At 38.4% G+C, this 18400-nt stretch overlaps 1 protein-coding gene across 4 annotated transcripts in view; it reads left to right on the top strand.

The window, feature by feature from the left end:
- LOC150105280 (general transcription factor 3C polypeptide 4-like) overlaps positions 1 to 18400 on the top strand; it is a 267680-nt gene that overhangs the window by 219147 nt on the left and 30133 nt on the right. The window lies entirely within an intron of this gene.

The following is an 18400-nucleotide window of genomic DNA, read 5'->3' as shown; positions in this document are numbered from 1 at the left end:
TAGAGGATTTGACAAAATCGTACCAACCTGGTGCGACCATAAAGGACGTAACTGCGTCTATTAGAGAGCAAAAGGAAAGGGTGAAAGAAATGATTGTTGTGGCAGGTACAAATGATTTGAAAGGAGATAAAATGGAAATGATAGAAGACCTGAATGAATTGTTTGAGGTAGCAAAAGAAAAGAGTGAGAGAGTTAGAATGATTAGTCTTTTGCCACGGTATGACAGTGAAATGTTTAAAAGGAGGGCTATAATTGCAAATGACTTTATGCGTGGGTTATGTATGACGAGTGGTGTGGAATTTGTGGATGTGTGGAGTGAGTTTGATGGGCGAAAGGATCTATATAAGATGGATGGCTTGCATTTGAATGGTTACGGTGTAAGAAGACTTGAGAAAGTGTTGCTGAATGTAGTGGATGTGCAAATTCAGGGAAACTAGATTTGTTAGGGGGGGTGGGTAGAGATACAGTCCTTATGGAGGCAGTTGAATGTAAGAATGAATATAATATGCCAGAGCAAATAAGGACAACAAATCAGAGTGGGATAGTTAATATAAGGCATCAAGGTAGGGTTGGGGCTAATGGGGGTCTTAAATTCATGTACACTAATACTAGGAGTATTAGAAACAAGAAGGAAGAGTTTTTGGCCATGGTTGGCACTTCCAGACCACAGGTTATAGGTATTAGTGAAACATGGCTGACTGTAGATGATATAACTAGTGGGATTGAATGTGATGGGTATAGTGTGTTCAGGAATGACAGAGAGAATAAAATGGGGGGAGGAGTATTGTTGATGATAGCTGATGAGCTCCAGCCAAGGAGAATAGAAGTTGAATTGCAGGATAGAGAAAAGAGCACATTTGAGCCCATTTGGTGTGAGATTGTGGCTAGCAGAACTAAATACACAATTGGGTGCTGCTATAGACCAGGTGATGGAAAAGATGGTGGTGACAGTATGCACAAGCAAATAGAAGAAATGGGTGGAAGGAGGGTGATTATTATGGAAGATTTCAACTATGGTCGCATTGATTGGAGTGAAGAGAGGACACACGGGAGGAAGGAACTGGATTTTATGCGGTTATTAAGGGATAACTATCTGCGACAGCATGTAATGGAAAATACTAGGGGTCAGAGAGTGCTTGACCTAGTAATTACATCTGAGGATTTGGCTGTAACAAATATGACCACATTGCCACCAATCGGTGAGAGTGATCATAGGGTCTTAACTTGGGAGGTGGCTAAAGGTGTAGAATTTTCAATTAAGACAGGGTACATGTGGAATTATCGGGCGGGAAAGTATGACAAGCTTAGGAGTTTGACTGGTTCAGTGCCATGGCATGTACAACTGCGAGGACTAGAAGTTGATAGTGTATGGGAGGTAGTTAAGAAGTGCTTGCATGAAGCAATGGCTGACTGTATACCTAGAGTCCGAATAATAAATCAAGTAGGGGTTAAATGGATGAATAACACCATTAAGCTTGAGTTGCAAAAAAAGAAACAACTATGGAGGGAATTTAAGGAGAAGGGTGACCGGCAGGCACATGAACGGTATAAAGCGCAGGCCAGAAGGGTGACGAGTGTGGTAAGAAAAGCAAAAAAGGATTACGAAAGAACATTGGCCGAGCAGGCTAAAGAGAACCCTAAACAGTTTTTTAGATATGTAGCAAGTAAAAGGAAAAATGTACATGGCAGCAGATTGATTTTAAAGAATGCCGATGGTAGGGAGGTAACTGAATCAGTTGAGATAGTTGAGTTACTGAATGAGCACTTTGCAAAAGTATATCATCCAGGTGGTGACATTGCAGAAACGAATAAACCAGTAGATTATACGGGAATTGTGGTTAATGAAGTGGAGGTGAGTAGTCTATTGCATAACCTCAATGTCAATACATCTGTGGGATTGGATGGTATACCAGCTCGTGTTGTACGAGAAGCAGCTAAAGAATTGTCAGTACCCTTGACCATTTTGTTTAATTTGAGTCTCGGGTCTGGGTTAGTCCCGAGCGGGTGGAAAGAGGGGAAAATAGTTCGACTGCATAAAGGTGGTTCCAAGACTGCTGTTGTAAATTACCGACCGATTAGCATATCAGGAATCATTGTCAAGGTCTTAGAGAAAATAGTCAAAAGGAAAATACAAGATTGGATTGAAGAAAATGGGATACTGTATCGGGGACAGCATGGTTTTGTGAAGGGTAGGTCATGCCTCAGTAACTTGCTCACGTATTATAACACAGTGACGGCTGAACTGGATAAGGGTAATGGGTTTACGGTGATTCTACTGGACCTTGCCAAGGCCTTTGACAGGATTCCACATGGAATTCTAATCAGTAAATTGCAGCATATGGGAATGGACATAGGGTTGGTGAGATGGATAGGAGGGTGGTTGACGGAGAGATATCAGAGAGTGGTTTACTCGGGAGTAGAGTCCACAAGACGGCCTGTGACTAGTGGTGTGCCACAAGGATCTGTTCTTGGACCACTGCTGTTTAATTTGTTCATAAATGATATAGGAAATGATCTGAGAGGAACAGTTCATTTGTTTGCGGATGATGCGAAGTTGGGTAGGGCAATAGTGAATGCAGATGACGTCAAAATTTTGCAGGATGATTTGGATAGATTGGAGGTCTGGGCTAAGGAGAATGGATGTCAGTTTAATGTGGCAAAATGTAAGGTTATGCATTTTGGGGTGAAAAGATTGGCGGCAGTTTACTGTATTGGTGGAACCCTGCTCCAGGAAATTGATGAGGCACGAGATTTAGGAGTGTTGGTGGATAAGGAATTGAAATTTAGGGGACACATTGCAAAAGTGACCAAAACAGCTCATCAAATCACTTGGTTGCTGAAGAATACGTTGACAAGCAGAGACAAGCAGGTTATTGTTCCTCTCTATCGAGCCTTGATAAGACCCCATCTAGACTACTGTGCTCAGATTTGGTCACCTAGGTTTCTTCTTGATGGGGAGGATGTGGAGAGGATCCAGAGGCGAGTGACCAAGATGATAGCAGGTCTGTGGAATGAACCGTATGAGAACAGGTTGAGGATTTGTGGGTTGCAAAAATTGGTTGATAGGCGGAGGAGGGGAGATATGATTGAGACATTCAAATTACTGAAGGGTTTCTATAAAATTAATTCAGAAGATATTTTTGAGAACAGGGCTGGTTGTGGGAGGACTAGGGGACATCCATGGAAACTGGGCAAAAGTGTGGTTAGTAAAGGTGTTAGAGCTGGGTTCTTTACTTTTAGAGTAGTGAATGAGTGGAATGCGCTCCCTGAGTCTGTAGTGGATGCTGTGACAGTGAATGAGTTTAAGGCGAGGTATGATAGATACTGTATGAATGTCAGATAGTTGTGATGAATATGATTTGGGGCCTCCCTCGATGAGTCTAATGACTCCCTGGAGTTGCCCGTAATAATAGTAATAATATATATCAGTATTTTACATCGATATGATAAAAATGAATTGCGAAGAAGGGCTATGATGGCAAACAATTCGAAGCTAGACTGTGTAGAAGGAATGGATGCAAATTTTTGGATATGTGGCGTGAGTTTGAGGGAAAATTGGATTTGTATAAGAGGGATGGCCTATACCTGAATGTGTTTGGTACTAAGAGTCTGGAAAAACTAATAACTGGTATAAGACCTAACACAGAGAGTCGGGGGAACTAAATTATAAATGGTGGAATGGTGAGAATGTGATTGTGAGAGCGACAATGTTATATAACTGTGTTAATGACAGGAATGGGTTTTATCATGGAAATGTTGACAAGGAGAGAACAATTTCAACTTTGTGTTCGTCCGGTTAGGGACGAACATGTATAAGGCACTAGAGAAGAATAGAGATCTGCAAGTTGTCCACCTGTGTCATGTTGACCTGCAGTCAAGAATATAAAAAAGAACATGCAGATTATTATGTCTGTACACAAATGCTAGGAGTATCAGAAACAAAAGGGTGGAGTTTGTTACCTTGGTCAATATGTTGGGACCTCAGTAGGCATTAGTGAGACCTGGCTATCAGAATCAGACTTACTAACTGGTATTGAGTGTAGAGGGTACAGTATTTTTAGAAAGGATAGGAGAGGAGGGGCGTGCTGTTAACGACATCAGATGACTTGAATCCAGTTAGAATTGAGACCTATGATTTTAGTACTACTAGCAGTATTTCATGTGTCATTGAATTTGAAGCCATCTGGTGTGAGGTGGAATCTAACAAGATCAATTACATGGTGAAGTATTGTTACAGACCTGGTGGATTGGTTGCTAATGATGAAGAAATGCATCACCAAATGGAAAAGATGAGTGCGAAAAGAGTAAACATAATGGGAGACTTTAATTATCCAAATATTGAGCTGTTGTGGGACAACTTCCTGTTTTATCACCGGTTGGTGACAGTGATCATGCAGTGTACTCACTTGGAAAATGACCAAGTTTATGAGTGTTCCATTCAGAAAAGGTTGCTGAACTACAAAGCAGGAAATTATGACCAACTGAGGAGTATACTGAGTTCAGTGGAAGGGGATCAGTTGCTGGATGAGAAGAATATTGACAGTGCATGGGAACCATTTAAATAATACTTAAATAACGCGATATCAGAATACGTCCAGTGAGTTCGAAGAATAAATAGGGTAGGAGTCAAATGGATGTGTAATCTTATTAAGCAAGAGATTCGTAAGAAAAGGATGATGTGGAAGGAATACTGTGTGCATAAGGATGATGTCCATTATGAAAATTATAAGCAGCAGGTTAGAATAGTCAACTGTTGTATAGAAAATAAAGTCTTAGTTTGAAAAGAAAGAATATGAAAAGGATGATGTGGAAGGAATACTGTGTGCATAAGGATGATGTCCATTATGAAAATTATAAGCAGCAGGTTAGAATAGTCAACTGTTGTATAGAAAATAAAGTCTTAGTTTGAAAAGAATGAATATGAAAGATAACTCTTCTAAATGCAGATTGTGTGAGGGGAAGAGAGATGCAGAAGAGGTTGTTCAACTAATGAGTGCCCATTTTGTTAAAAGCTGTCAATCTGGTGTATGCAACATTGAGCTCACTGTTACCTCTTCACTGGATGAAGTAACTCGTGTGTATGAGGTCGAGGTATTAGAGCTGTTGCACAAATTAAATAAGAATTCAGCAAATAGGAACTGATGGGATATCAGCAAGTGTGATAAAAGAGTGTTCAGCTGAACTGGCTATTCCTTTGAACCAGCTGTTTAATATGAGTCTCAGAACAGGGAAGATTCTGCAGGAATGGAAAGAACGTATGGTAATTCCATTGCACAGCGGTGGTGCAAAGACCGATGTATCCAACTGTCGACTAAGTAGTATCTCAGGAGTGGTGGTGAAGATTTTGGAAAAATTGGTTAGAGCTCACATTCAGAAATGGGTTGACAGTGAATCTCCACTTTGCAATGAACAACATGGGCTTACTAAGGGAAGGTCATGTTTTAGCAACTTGCTCACATTCTGTAACGATGTTACCATTGAACTAGACAAGGGGAATGGATACACCATGATCTTTTGGATTTTGCTAAGACTTTTGATAGAATGCAGCATTGGGGAATATGGGTTTGGGTTATAGAATTTAGCGTGGATAAGAGGATGGCTGACTGACAGATATCAAAAAGTGGTCTACGGGAGTTGTGAGTGTGCAAGATTTAAGGTAACCAGTAGTTGAATTTAGTAGATTAAAATAAACAGTAGTAGATTTAAGGTAACCAGGATACTGGAGTGGTTGATGATCAACCAGAAATCATGGGAAGAACTGTGACAAATAAATAAGATATGTGCATTGTAAGAGGACTTGAATAGACTGGGTGAACCTGTCTATTTAAGAACAATTCATCCAGTAAATCAGCATAAGCTAGGATGTAGAGTATACAATTGGTGGGGGGTATCTTAAAGGAGCAAAGAGTTAAGGGGCCTGGTAAGAACTTAACATTTAGCTGATACATTGCTAAAATTGTGAGGATGTGAGGACAGCACAGTGGATTATAGCATTATTAGAGGAAAATAGTGATGTGGAGGATACTGACATGGGAAAGTAAAGGATCATGATTCCATTGTATAAAGCCTTGATCAGGCCACATATGGATTACTGTGCAGAGATTTGAACATCTGATTGAAAAGATAAGCAGATCCCAAGCCAGTTGATAAAGGTGGTTCCCAGTCTTTTGAATGTTTAGTGGAGAGAAGGATATGAGGCATATAAGTTGGTAAGGGATTATTACCAGATTGATGTAGAGATAGGGGAAGAGAGAGATAGAGGAGAACAAGAGGTAATGTGTGAAACTGTATAAGGAAAGTGTGCATGGGGAAGGGATGAGGAATAGTGTTTTGCACAGAGAGTGGAGGATAATTGGAATGTATTGTCTGAGAGAGTTCTGAGAGCAACACCATGGTACGATGAGCTATGTATGTAACAGTGGAACTTACCCCTGATTACTCTTTAGACTCCATGGAGGTCAGAGATTATAATAAAATGCTCAAATATGGATGTAATTTTTGAAAACAGGAGTGCAATCAGGAATACATATCAATATACACTGATTGAAAAGAAATCAATGGACACTCCCATGAGCAAGGCATATCATGCCATTTAATGAGTCATGTGTTTATAGATGATATTATAAATTGGAGAAATATGATGCTCCAAAGTCAGTACAACTCTGTCTGGGTGAAATGGCTGTGAGACGAGAACTGACAGAGTTATAAAGAGGCAGGATGCCATGTTGCAGGCCTGTCTGTTCAACAAATTGGGCCATTCTAGGTCAGCAATGTGTTACCATACTGAGATGGTAGTGCAGGGAGTCAAATGTAAGTACTACCCACAGTGGATAACACACCACACTCACCGAACATGGTGGTAGGGTGCTACAAAGAATAATATATAAAACCACTATTTGTAAGCTGACATGTTGAATGTCGAGTTCCAAGCATTGACTGGAACGCAGATCTGCAAAAAAACATTCAGAACTAAGGCTTGCAACATGAGTTTCCTTGGTAGGCTTGCAAATATGCAAGCCCCACAGTGGTGCTAAGAGCATGTACAGTGGGATATGGAAGCTTTAAAGCTGTGTTATGGAACAGTGAATCACACTACACCCTATACCGAGCAGATGCCCATTGAAAGTCTCTTACCAACTACGAAATTTGGAGGTGGCAGTGTGATGGTATGGTCTTGTTTTTTCCTAGTTTGGCCTCGGACCTCTGTTTATGGTATCCCAAACATTTAACCCTGAGAGATATCTGAACATTCTGGACAATGCTTCCTATTTTGTGGCATTTCTGACCATCGTCTCTTTCAGCAAGATAATGCTGCTGTTGTAACCATCTGGTTTGTGGACATGAATATCGTCACACTTGACTGTGCTGCACAGAGACTTGATTTCAATCCTATTGAACATCTGTATGTTGAACGTGAAGTGTCGGTTGATGTCAATGGACGTTTAGCCCAGGACCTATTTACATGAATACAGGAAGAACTGCCCAAAATTCCCATTGATTGCTGTTGTACACTTGTGGAAAGTATGCCCTACATCTATTAAGGTGGGTGCCATGGATGCCATAATGTTCTCACATTATGGTGTCCATCGACTTCTTTCCAAGTAGTGTATAAGATAGAAAAACTGCAAAAAAAAAAAAAATATATATATATATATATATATAAAGTTAACAGGTGTAAATTGTATTCAACCAGAAAAGCTCAGGTATGGTGGTATAAACGTTTTGCAGCATATGCACTACATAAATCAGATGGCATGATCAGAAGCTCAAATTCCCTGTGATTGTAGTAGCGCTCTCTTGGTATCCACATATAAAGAAAACAATGGGGAAATAAAACTGAATGTGAGAATTACAAAGGGATTTCCATAATGAGTGTTCAAGGTAAGATGCAAGCATACTTGAGGCTAAGGAAAATTGTGAAGATCAAATGTGTCACTTTAATATCATCATCTTCATCATCAAATTCCTGCCATGTACCCTCAAGGGGTGTACAGGATATGATAGTACTACATGAAAAAAATTACATCATTATTAATTTCCTATCTACAATTTTCTTCCAAATCAGTCTGTTACTTGTCAAGACTCCAACATTATCAGATCTTATATTTCTATCGTCTAAGGCACTTTGTACCGTATCAATCCACCTATATCTTGGTCTTCCTCTGGGTCGTTTTACTGCCAACCTGGCAGTGAACACTTGTTTTGCTGATCTTTCCTCGCCCATTCTGTTTAAGTGACCATACCACCTGAGATTAGCTCTGCTAACAGATTCCTGGATGCTGACAATGTCAAGTTCTTTCCTAATATCCTCGTTTTTAACATGATATTGCCATTGATGCCATCTGTTCATGCCTCTAATCTTTCTCAGGACTCTCATATCTGTGGTCTCTAGTCTTTGGTCAAGTGTTTTACTTCTGACCCAGCTCTCAGATCCATAAGTTAAAACTGGTTTGAACACTGTCTTGTGTACAGCTAATTTAGTGTTCCAACTAATTTTTCTCTTATTCCATATGAATTTATTCAGTTGACTTCCCACCATACCAGCTTTGCTGATTCTGTTGTCTATTTCTATATTTAATTTACCATCTTCAGTAAAAATCGTGCCTAAATAGCTGAAATGTTTTACTTGTTCCACAGGTTCTCCATTCACAACACAGTTGATATTTTCAATGATTCTGCCTATTTTCATTGTCTTTGTCTTTTTATTGCTGACCTTCATACCATATCTATTACAACAGTTATTCAATTTAGTCAGAGAATCTTGCAGACTTGTAGCAGATTTATTTAGAAGTATAACATCATCCGCATAGAGCAAAGAGCTGACATTAACATCTCCAATTTTGATATCATGTTTAATACACTTTCTTTCATAATGTGATCCATATAGATACTGAATAACAGAGGAGATACTGTACATCCTTTTCTCACACCAGATTTAACATTAAACCATCTTCCTGTACTTCCTTCAATTCGAACTGCTGACTTACAACTCAAATAAAGACTAAGTATTGCTTGATATAATGCCCCATTGACACCATATAACTGCAGCGTATTGAATAGCTTCTCTCTTGGCACCTTGTCATATGCCTTTTCCAAATCGACAAAACTTAAATACAGATCTTTGTTATATTCCCATGCTTTCTTAACTATTTGTCGTAAAGTGAAGATCTGATCCTGACAGCCTCTAATTGGCCTGAATCCAGCTTGTTCTTCACCAAGCTTTTCTTCCACAATTCCTCTCAACCATTTCTCAAGTATACTTGCATAGATCTTGCCAGGAACACTCAGTAGGGAAATACCTCTGTAATTCTCACATGCAGTTTTATTTCCCTTTTTATATATGGGTACTATGAGAGCTCTACTCCAATCATCGGGAATTCTTCCCTCTGTCCAGGCTTTCTGAACTATGCAGTGCAGCCACTGTAAGACTCTTATACCACCATACTATAGCATTTCTGGTCAAATATCATCTACTCCTGCTGCCTTTCCACATTTCAAGCCTTTGATGGCTTTTTCTACTTCAAGTATGGATATGTATTCCTGACTGCTTGCCTGGTCAGTATTTTTTACCACTGTGCTGTCATCACTGCTTGTTTCATTTAGCAGTTTTTCAAAGTAATTACTCCATACTTCAAGGATATCTTTTTCTCCCGTTTTCATGTCACCTTTATCATCTCTAACTCCTTTTACAGCACTCTTTCCTCCATTCCTAAGCTTCTTCAACAACCTTCAGAATATTTTGCTACCTTCTTGATATTTATTTTCTATATTCTTGCCAAAGTCCTCCCATGACTTTTGTTTAGCTAGTTTTACACAATGTTTTACTTTCTTACATTTGTCTCTGTATTCTTTAAGAGCACAAGCTGATTTATTTGACAGGAACTTTTGATATGCTTTCTTCTTTTCCTTCACTGCCTCTTTAACTTACTGTGTCCACCAGGGAGTTCTGGTTTTTTTATCCTTACAGACAACCTCACCACATGCCTCTCTGGCAGAATCAATCAATGATTTCCTCAGAGTTTGCCACTGAATCTCCAAGGTTTGATTCCTGTTCTCAAACTCTTTCATTTTTTCTTCAATAATCTTTGTGTATTTTAGTCTACAGTTCACATATGAGAGCTGCTCAACTTTTATTCACTTTAAAACTTTCTTACGTGTTTTTCTTTTCAATATGAAATTCAATTTTATCCTTCTCAAGACTAAATAGTGATCACTTCCAATTTCAAATCCTCTGTACACTCTGGTGTCCTGCACCAGGGAGAAAACATCACTATCAGCAATAACATAGTCAATGAGACTTTTCTTATTCCTAGCCTCTTCTCTCCATGTGAATTTGTGCACATTTTTATGTTGGAACATGGTGTTAGTAATAACCAGTCCATGTCCTGAGCAGAAATCCAACAGATATTTGCCATTATTATTAGCTTTGCTCTTTTCTCCAAATTTTCCCAAAATATTTTTGTATGCCTCACAATAATTTCCTACTCTGCTATTTAGATCCCCAACAAGGACCAACTTTTCATTTTTCATTGTGTCAGTTGCTTTTTCTAAAGCCTCAAAAAATTCCTCCACTTCTACCTTAGTAGAACCTTCTGTGGGACCATAGGCACAAATAAGTCTCATTCTCATATTTGCCCACATTACTCTACTTGAGACTGACTGCCATTCAAGAAGATTAGCCTCGTATCTTGTGTTGAATACTATGGCTACTCCTTCTTTTCCTTGATTGTCATTGCCTGAATATAACATTTTGTATTTATTGCTCAGAAAGATCTCACCAGTTTTGGTCTTTTTTGTTTCAGTCACCCCTATTATGTCGATCTGGTACTTATCTAATTCCTCAGCTAGCTCCATTTCTTTGCCATTCAGGCTTCTTACGTTGATAGTACCGATCTTTAACTCTGGTGATGTTGAGTTGGGGTTTGTTTTCAGATTTGTTCCAGTAGTTGACTTTTCGCTGTTCGCCCTGGTTCCCTGGCGAAAACAACAGGGGCCTTGTTTAACCGGGCGACGCCCCAGCCGGCATGAAATTTTGTCATGTTGTACCATCGTTTTTTATTTTGTTTAACCAATAAGAATACAATTTGGTCGGCTAAATCCCAAATTGCCAGCCCATCCTTGTTCGTTCAGTATCAAAATAGATACCCAACAGGGTGCACCACGAGAAGGTGAGGATTGGACATTAGGTCAGAAGCCCTGGTCGGTTCTCCGCATTCCTTTAAAGGCTATGTGGAGGTCTCCTCTCAGTTATACAGCTTTGACCCTTAAGCACCCCACTTTAATATAAATATAATAAAGATTTTTATTTAAGTTTTCCAGATCTGGAGAATGCATATAAGAAGGTGTCAAGAGTAAAGCTGTACAAAATGCTACAGTTATATGGTATAAATTGGATGTTATATCTAGCAATATTTGAGTTCTCCATGGAGGTCAGATTATAATAAAATGCTCAAATATGGATGTAATTTTTGAACAGTTAGAATTGAAGCAGGTAAAGGAAAATGGTTGTGAGACAAGGGTGTGCATTATCTACATGGATCACACTATTGTTAGATCTCGAATAAGGAATTTGTTTCTCTTTCTTTTACAGACCCTCCTTCACAGTATTGAGATCCCTAATAGTGTCTCTATCTTCCCTGATTAAATTAACGTGTCCAACCGGCTGCAGGACAGATATCCCAAAGCAGCTGCTCTCTTTCTTTCACTGCTTCGTAGCATTCTTCCAAACTGGTTATGCCCCTTTCCAAAGGCTGTTTCTCTCAATTCCTCCTCAAACCTATTCTAAAGTGCTGAAAGACTGCCCAGTGTAAGTGGTGCTTGTCTTCTCTTGATACACTCAGGTTACTTGCGAGAGTTAGTAGCCTGTTGTGAAAATCAGATACACTCTCCTTGTCCCTTTGACGTTTCCATAGCTTTGGTCCTATATCTTCACCTTTGAAAATTGGGAAATGAGGATTTCCTTAAACTAAGTTAAGGAGATAATAAACCCTCATTATTTTAAAGTCGGATACGAAACTCGGAGATCGAAATCTAAGAGTTTCATGCCAAAGAACTATCGGCGAGTCCAAGCATAAGTCAACACCTGGTTAGTGCAACACTAGGGCAACTCGGAGAAAGGTGGAGCAAGCTCCATCACTAACCTTAATATTTTCTCATAATGTTAAACGCAGCTCCTAGGAGATGTATTACTGTTTTACATTATGAGGAGAGGTCACTACCCAGACCAGTTTCGACCTTTATTGAGATCTCATCAGTGAGTAGATAGACCTGGATAATACCAAGGTTTAAGTAAACCGAACTTACATACCCCTACTATATGAATTGCCTGAACAGTGTACCCATATATTATTACTACGATAAAGAGCCAAGAGGCTATTTTTTTCTGGCGGCATAAATTAAGTTAAAAGAATAATAAATCGCTCATTATTTTAAAGCCAGATACGAAACTCGGAGATCAAAATCTAAGAGTTTCATGCCGAAGAACTATCGGTGAGTCCAAACGTAAGTCAACACCTGGGTAGTACAACACTAGGGCAACTCGGAGCAAAGGTGAAGCAAGCTCCATTTGGAATCACCAATAGTTCTTCGGCATGAAACTCTTAGATTTCGATCTCCGAGTTTTGTATCCGGCTTCAAAATAATGAAGAATTTATTATCCCCTTAACTTAATTTACACTGCCGGAAAAAAATAGACTCTTGGCTCTTTATTGATTTCCTTAAACCTTTGATTGTTCAGGGTTTCCTTCAGAATGGGCAAGGAGTAAAAGAAACTTTTTGCTCTTCCCACTAGCTTACTGCATAGCAGAACAAGCAGTTGATAGTCACTCCATCATCCAATCTTTCTAAGTTCTTCAGTGTACTCAAAAAAGCGTTCTTACATCATCAGTGTCCTCTCCAGAAAACTGAGGAAAAATCTTTCTCTAAAAAACAATTTTTTTTAGAGAAAGGGAGGGACCTTTGTTAGATCTTGAATGAGGAATTTTCATTAAAATTATTTCATTCAAGATTTAACAAGAATAAAATAACAATGGCGCAGCCGGTAGGATGTGGTTTCTTCCATTAATTTTAAGTTTTTTGGATCAGTCACATTGAGTTGGTCTTGGTTTCATGCCCAGCAATCAGGAATTTATTAGGAAAACGTTTTGAGAAATTACCTTTGTATATCCTTATGAACTAAAGTGCAGATATGTCTCTCCCATCAAGCTCTGAATTAAATGACTCGGAATTTTTCTGGACAATAAACCCCCAGCAGATTTTTCCTCTGGAGAGGACACTGATGATGTAAGAATTTTTTTTGAGTACATTGAAGAACTTAGAAAGATTGGACGATGGAGTGACTTCCAACTGCTTGTTCTGCTAAGCAGTAAGTTAGTGGGACGAGCAAAAAGTTTCTTTTACTCCTCGCCCATTCTGAAGGAAACCCTGAACTACCGGAGGTTTAAGGAAATCCTCATTTCCCAATTTTCAAAGGCGAAGAATGTAGGACCAAACCTATGGAAACTTCAAAGAATGGTACAAAAGGACAAAGAGAGTGTATCCGATTTTCACATCAGGTTACTAACTCTCAAAAGTACCTTGAGTGTATCAAGTGAAGACAAGCACCACTTAGACTGGGCAGTCTTTCAGCGCTTTAGAATAGGTTTGAGGCAGGAATTGAGGGAAACAGCCTTAAAGGGCATAACCGGTTTGGAAAAATGTTACAAAGCAGTGAAAGAAAGAGAGCAGCTGCTTGGGGATATCTGTCCTGCAACCATGGTTGGACCTGTTAATTTAATCAGGGAAGATAGAGACACTATTAGGGATCTCAATACTGTGAAGAGGGTCTGGAAAAGAAAGAGAAACAGAAGGCACAGAGAGGAATCGAGGGGAATAGAACCGAGTCAATTTGTAATGTTGCTACTGATGTCTTTAATATTAGTGAGGTTAGTCAGGCAAGAAGTGGAGAAGTTGCAGCAGCCGGTTATGGAATGTCTTGATGCAGTTCACAGTCAGTTGACATCAGTCTCTGTGAAAGATCAGGAGAGTTCTTCCCTTCAGGATGAAAGGACAACAAATCTTATTCACAGGGAAGTTGAGAAATTACAAGGAGTGATACTAGATAAAATGGACTCCATGAAGCAGAGACTGACAGAACTGTTTGCCAAATGCAACATGAACTCTCCTTTGTCCTCCGATGGAGATAATAAGAGGAGTTATATTCGAGAACCCCCAAGGTGCTGTAGTTGTAATAAAATGGGGCATCTTGCCCGGGATTGCTTTGTTAGGCAAGGAAACTCAAGAGGAAAATATCACTCAGAGTCCAGATCACACATTTGCACTAAGCAATCGGACGAAAGGGGCAACAACAGAGTCAGAGACAATTTTCTAGAATGACAGTAAATAGAAAAATTTGCGGAAAGGGGTTCAGAGCATTAATTGATACCAGTTCCCAAGCTTCCATCATTTCAGAAAAATATTGCAAGGAACTGGAGTCCCACCTGAAGGGAAGGATCAAGCGCCTAAAAAGACCCATCAGACTTCTAGAATATCCCTATCTACTACGCACGCTACGAAATCAGTAAGACTGAAAGTGGGATTGCCCGATTTTGGCTTGTATGTTTGGCATAACTTTATAGTCTTGCCCAGAAACTCTCTCCCACATCTAAGGCTGATTTTAGGGGAGGATTTTTTTAAGAAAATATAACTTCTCATGCAATTATTCAAGAAAGGAGGTATGTTTTCTTGGGAGAAAGAAAACTATTATGAGGGATCAGAAGTCACAACCTCAGAGTAAAGGAAACATCCCACTGAACAACAAGTCTCAGTGTGTGAATAAAGTAGAACTGACTGAGGGAGAAAAGGACCATACAGCTAACATTCAATCTCAATCAGATGAAGCCTCCTCATTGAAAGAAAGAGAAAATCCAGATGCTGACGGCACTAGCAAAGTTAAGATACCTGTAGATAATGAAATCACAAACGATAGACAGAATAACATCTATATAGGGACATTGGGAGTTAACTATATCAGCATCGGAAGTAAAACTAAGAGATCTTATGGGAGAATAAAAGGTGACAAGCATATATCTCGAAGGAAGCAGGATGGGTATAAGAATGCTGTTTGCATACACAGAGCAGTCACTGAAGACTCAGAATATGTGTTCTTACCTAGGCAAAAAATTGAATTGAGACCCAATCGAAATAGAAGAGTTTCTCCCAAGAACTGAGGGATAGCTTAAAGAAAAATTTTGTTAAAAAATTTTTTTTAGAGAAAGGGGGGACCTTTGTTAGATCTCGAATAAGGAATTTTCATTTAAAAAAAATTATTTCATTCAAGATCTAACAAGAATAAAATAACAACTAAGAGATACTTGTACTATAATAGGAAAAAATTGTAAGAGGGAGCATAAATGAATAACTATTGTGAAGTACAAAGGAAAGATGAATTTTGTTTATCTAAATAGAAATTCTGTTTTGTAAGTTGTAGTCTATGAGAACTGTATATCAAGTGTAAACAAAGGTTGCATGCTAGCCACCCAGCTTAGCATAATGCCTGAGCGAAGGCTTACGCGGAAGGTGAATTGAGCTCATGAAGTACAAAGGAAAGATGAATTTTGTTTATCTAAATAGAAATTCCGTTTTGTAAGTTGTAGTCTATGAGAACTGTATATCAAGTGTAAACAAAGGTTGCGTGCTAGCCACCCAGCTTAGCATAATGCCTGAGCGAAGGCGAATTGAGCTCATGTTCCCCGAAAAGAGCGCTCCTTGAGGAGCAGAGTTATGACGAAACAGCTTAATGCCACAAGGGAAAGTGCCATGTGAAGATTTTTGCAGCGGAAAAGAGGGTGCAACGGAGATAGAATAAATAAGGATTAGCACGAATTTCAATCTCTCTCTCGAGTTTTGTTCCTGTTCTCGCTTGGACCTGAGGTTGCTGACCAATAGAAGAAAATTTGTAATGTCGAATGGTGAGCTCTTCCCCGTGAATGCTTGATAGGTACCGGATGGACAGTATGCGAAAAGTCGGCGTCCACTGTTTCAGGCCGTCGATAGAAGTCCTACTAGAATGAGGCAGCGGAAAGTTATTTCCCAAAGGCAGGAACGCTGACCATAGTGACCCTCAAAAGATCGAGATGAACGCTAGCATCGCTAAGTGCAGAGAAAGGCCTTATCGGAGGAACAACATGACCTCCATGTGGATGCAACCTGATGGAAGTGCAGTCTTATCCAACAAAAGAAGACGGACCAGGCAGAGATGGTAATCAAACTAAGTGATGGTAACATACAGAACTTTCTTACTTATTTTCCAATAGTATTAGAAGGAAAGGTGAAAGGGAAATTATGGGGAACTTTGAATAACTAATATGCTTAGCAATTTATTGGTGTTTTTACATTGGACTAACCAGTCCGAAAGCTTATGCTCGTGTGTGACCAAATTAATGTGAGGAGCTAGAATTGCAGATAGAATCTGATTTGAAATTTTGTATTGTGAATGTTATGTGTATCATTGATTAACTTAGAGTCTAAACTTGTTGATTATTTATTAGAATGTTCACTTGTATTCGCCAGTTTTAGTGTTTAATTGATTAAATACTTGTGCGTATTTGAATCTAATTATAAGTACTCTAAGATCCTAATAAACATGTTTTGTTATGTAAACCTGAGTGTTGTCTGAGCATGAGACCAACTTACCACTCATAAAATCTGAACCTATGCGAAAGGGAATAAGAAAGGGGAATTTAGAATGTTAGAGTCACGACTGCAAGCTAAGAATTCTACAAACGCTGTAGAACTTTAGTAAGATTAAATAGGTGTTAAGATTCTGTGAAGGTCTCTCTGAACAAGGATTCTTCTGTCCTAGGATTCTGACTGGTGCAGCTTTAAAAAACAAATTTGTCAATGTCTGAAAAGGAGACGGCCCCAGAAAGAAGGTCTAGAGAATTCACTCTTAGTTGGTGGCTAATTTTCACTTTCATAGGGAAATTACAAAAGGGTGATTCGGAGTTTAAGGTTAGAAAATTCTGGAGGGGATAGATTACACTGTATAGGAAAGGAAATTACATTAAGGAAAGCATTAAATTTTAGAGAAAAACAACATCGTAACACTATGAAGATAAGTGGCATTAAACCTAATTTAAAAATAGGAGAGCTCTTTTCTTTATGCAGATGATGCTATACTCCTAAATAAATCCAGTACAAGCCTGTAGGATTCCTTAACTAAATTGAATAACTGCTGTAACAATGAAAATATAAGATGCATCCTGAAGAGAGAGAGAGAGAGAAAAACGATAATATAAGTAAAAACTACTTAGGCACAGTTTTTAGTGAAGGTCAGTTAAATACAGAAATAGATAACAGAATATGAAAAGCTGAGTTAAATGAATAAATTTAAATGGAATAGGAGAGAAATTAGTAAAAACACGAGCTATATACTATACAGTTTTCAAAACAATTTTAACAGAAATAAAAAAACTACAGATGTGAGAATTCTGAGAGGAAAAAAAAAAGAGGGAGTGGCAGGTTTTCAGTCACTAATGAAAACAAAAGGAAAATTCCCAGGCTTTCTCCCTCCAAAAAGAAATGGAATAATTTCATTCAATAAAACTAACTTTCCTATATAGGAAATGTCCCTCACTTGTCTCAGTGAAGTTGTAGTACTGCTTGATTTAATGAACTGTGATTCTACAGATAGTGTAAACAATAGGCTGTGGGTATGGATGTTTGTGATTGTCTTTACGTATGAGATGGTTTCATGCCAGATGATGAAATTCATCTTTCCACTTATCAAAAACCTGAAATGGTTTGAAAAAAAAGTTCTATGTTTGATTTCTAGAGATGCTTCTTGATTATGTACAAATAAAAGAAAACAAACCTTTCATATGAGATGGTTACAAAAAAATTATTCACTTAACAAGTTAAGAGGATTGACGTGTCTGGTGAGTACCACGTGCACTCCTTCAGATTAAAATCAAATAGAAAAAAAGTATTCACAGAGGAAGATATTTCTGAATTAACAAATGTCATTATAAAATCAAACTTTAATTATATGTTAGATGTGTGGCTCATTGATGCAACATGCTGTATAACTTCTCTCATAGCCAAATTCATTTAAATGTTGTGTCAAGATTTAAGTGTTTTTTTTTTAATCAGTTTAATTTACAGTTGTGTTTATTATAAAAGCTATTAATTTTTATGGCTATTTTTCTTTAGGAATACCCTTTTATGATATCCTTAGCTTCATGACTTATTTTTTAATGGTATCATTAAAAATGAAAATGGTATCATAGGTGTTGATGGTTTTTCATGACTTATTTTTTAACAGTATTAACAACACCAAACAATTTTATCAAAAGATGTTTTTTTTAACTGCTTATATTTCGTTCAATTTCAAATCAGCATCATTAGAGCACAAACACAGTGA

Source organism: Typopeltis vanoorti, chromosome 6 (assembly GCF_054136105.1).
Source record: "Typopeltis vanoorti isolate ZY-2024b chromosome 6, IOZ_Tvanoo_1.0, whole genome shotgun sequence".
NCBI classification, from domain to species: Eukaryota; Metazoa; Arthropoda; class Arachnida; order Uropygi; family Thelyphonidae; genus Typopeltis; species Typopeltis vanoorti.
The sequence above is the reverse complement of the archived record's forward strand: the minus strand, read 5'-3'. Positions and strand labels throughout refer to the sequence as shown.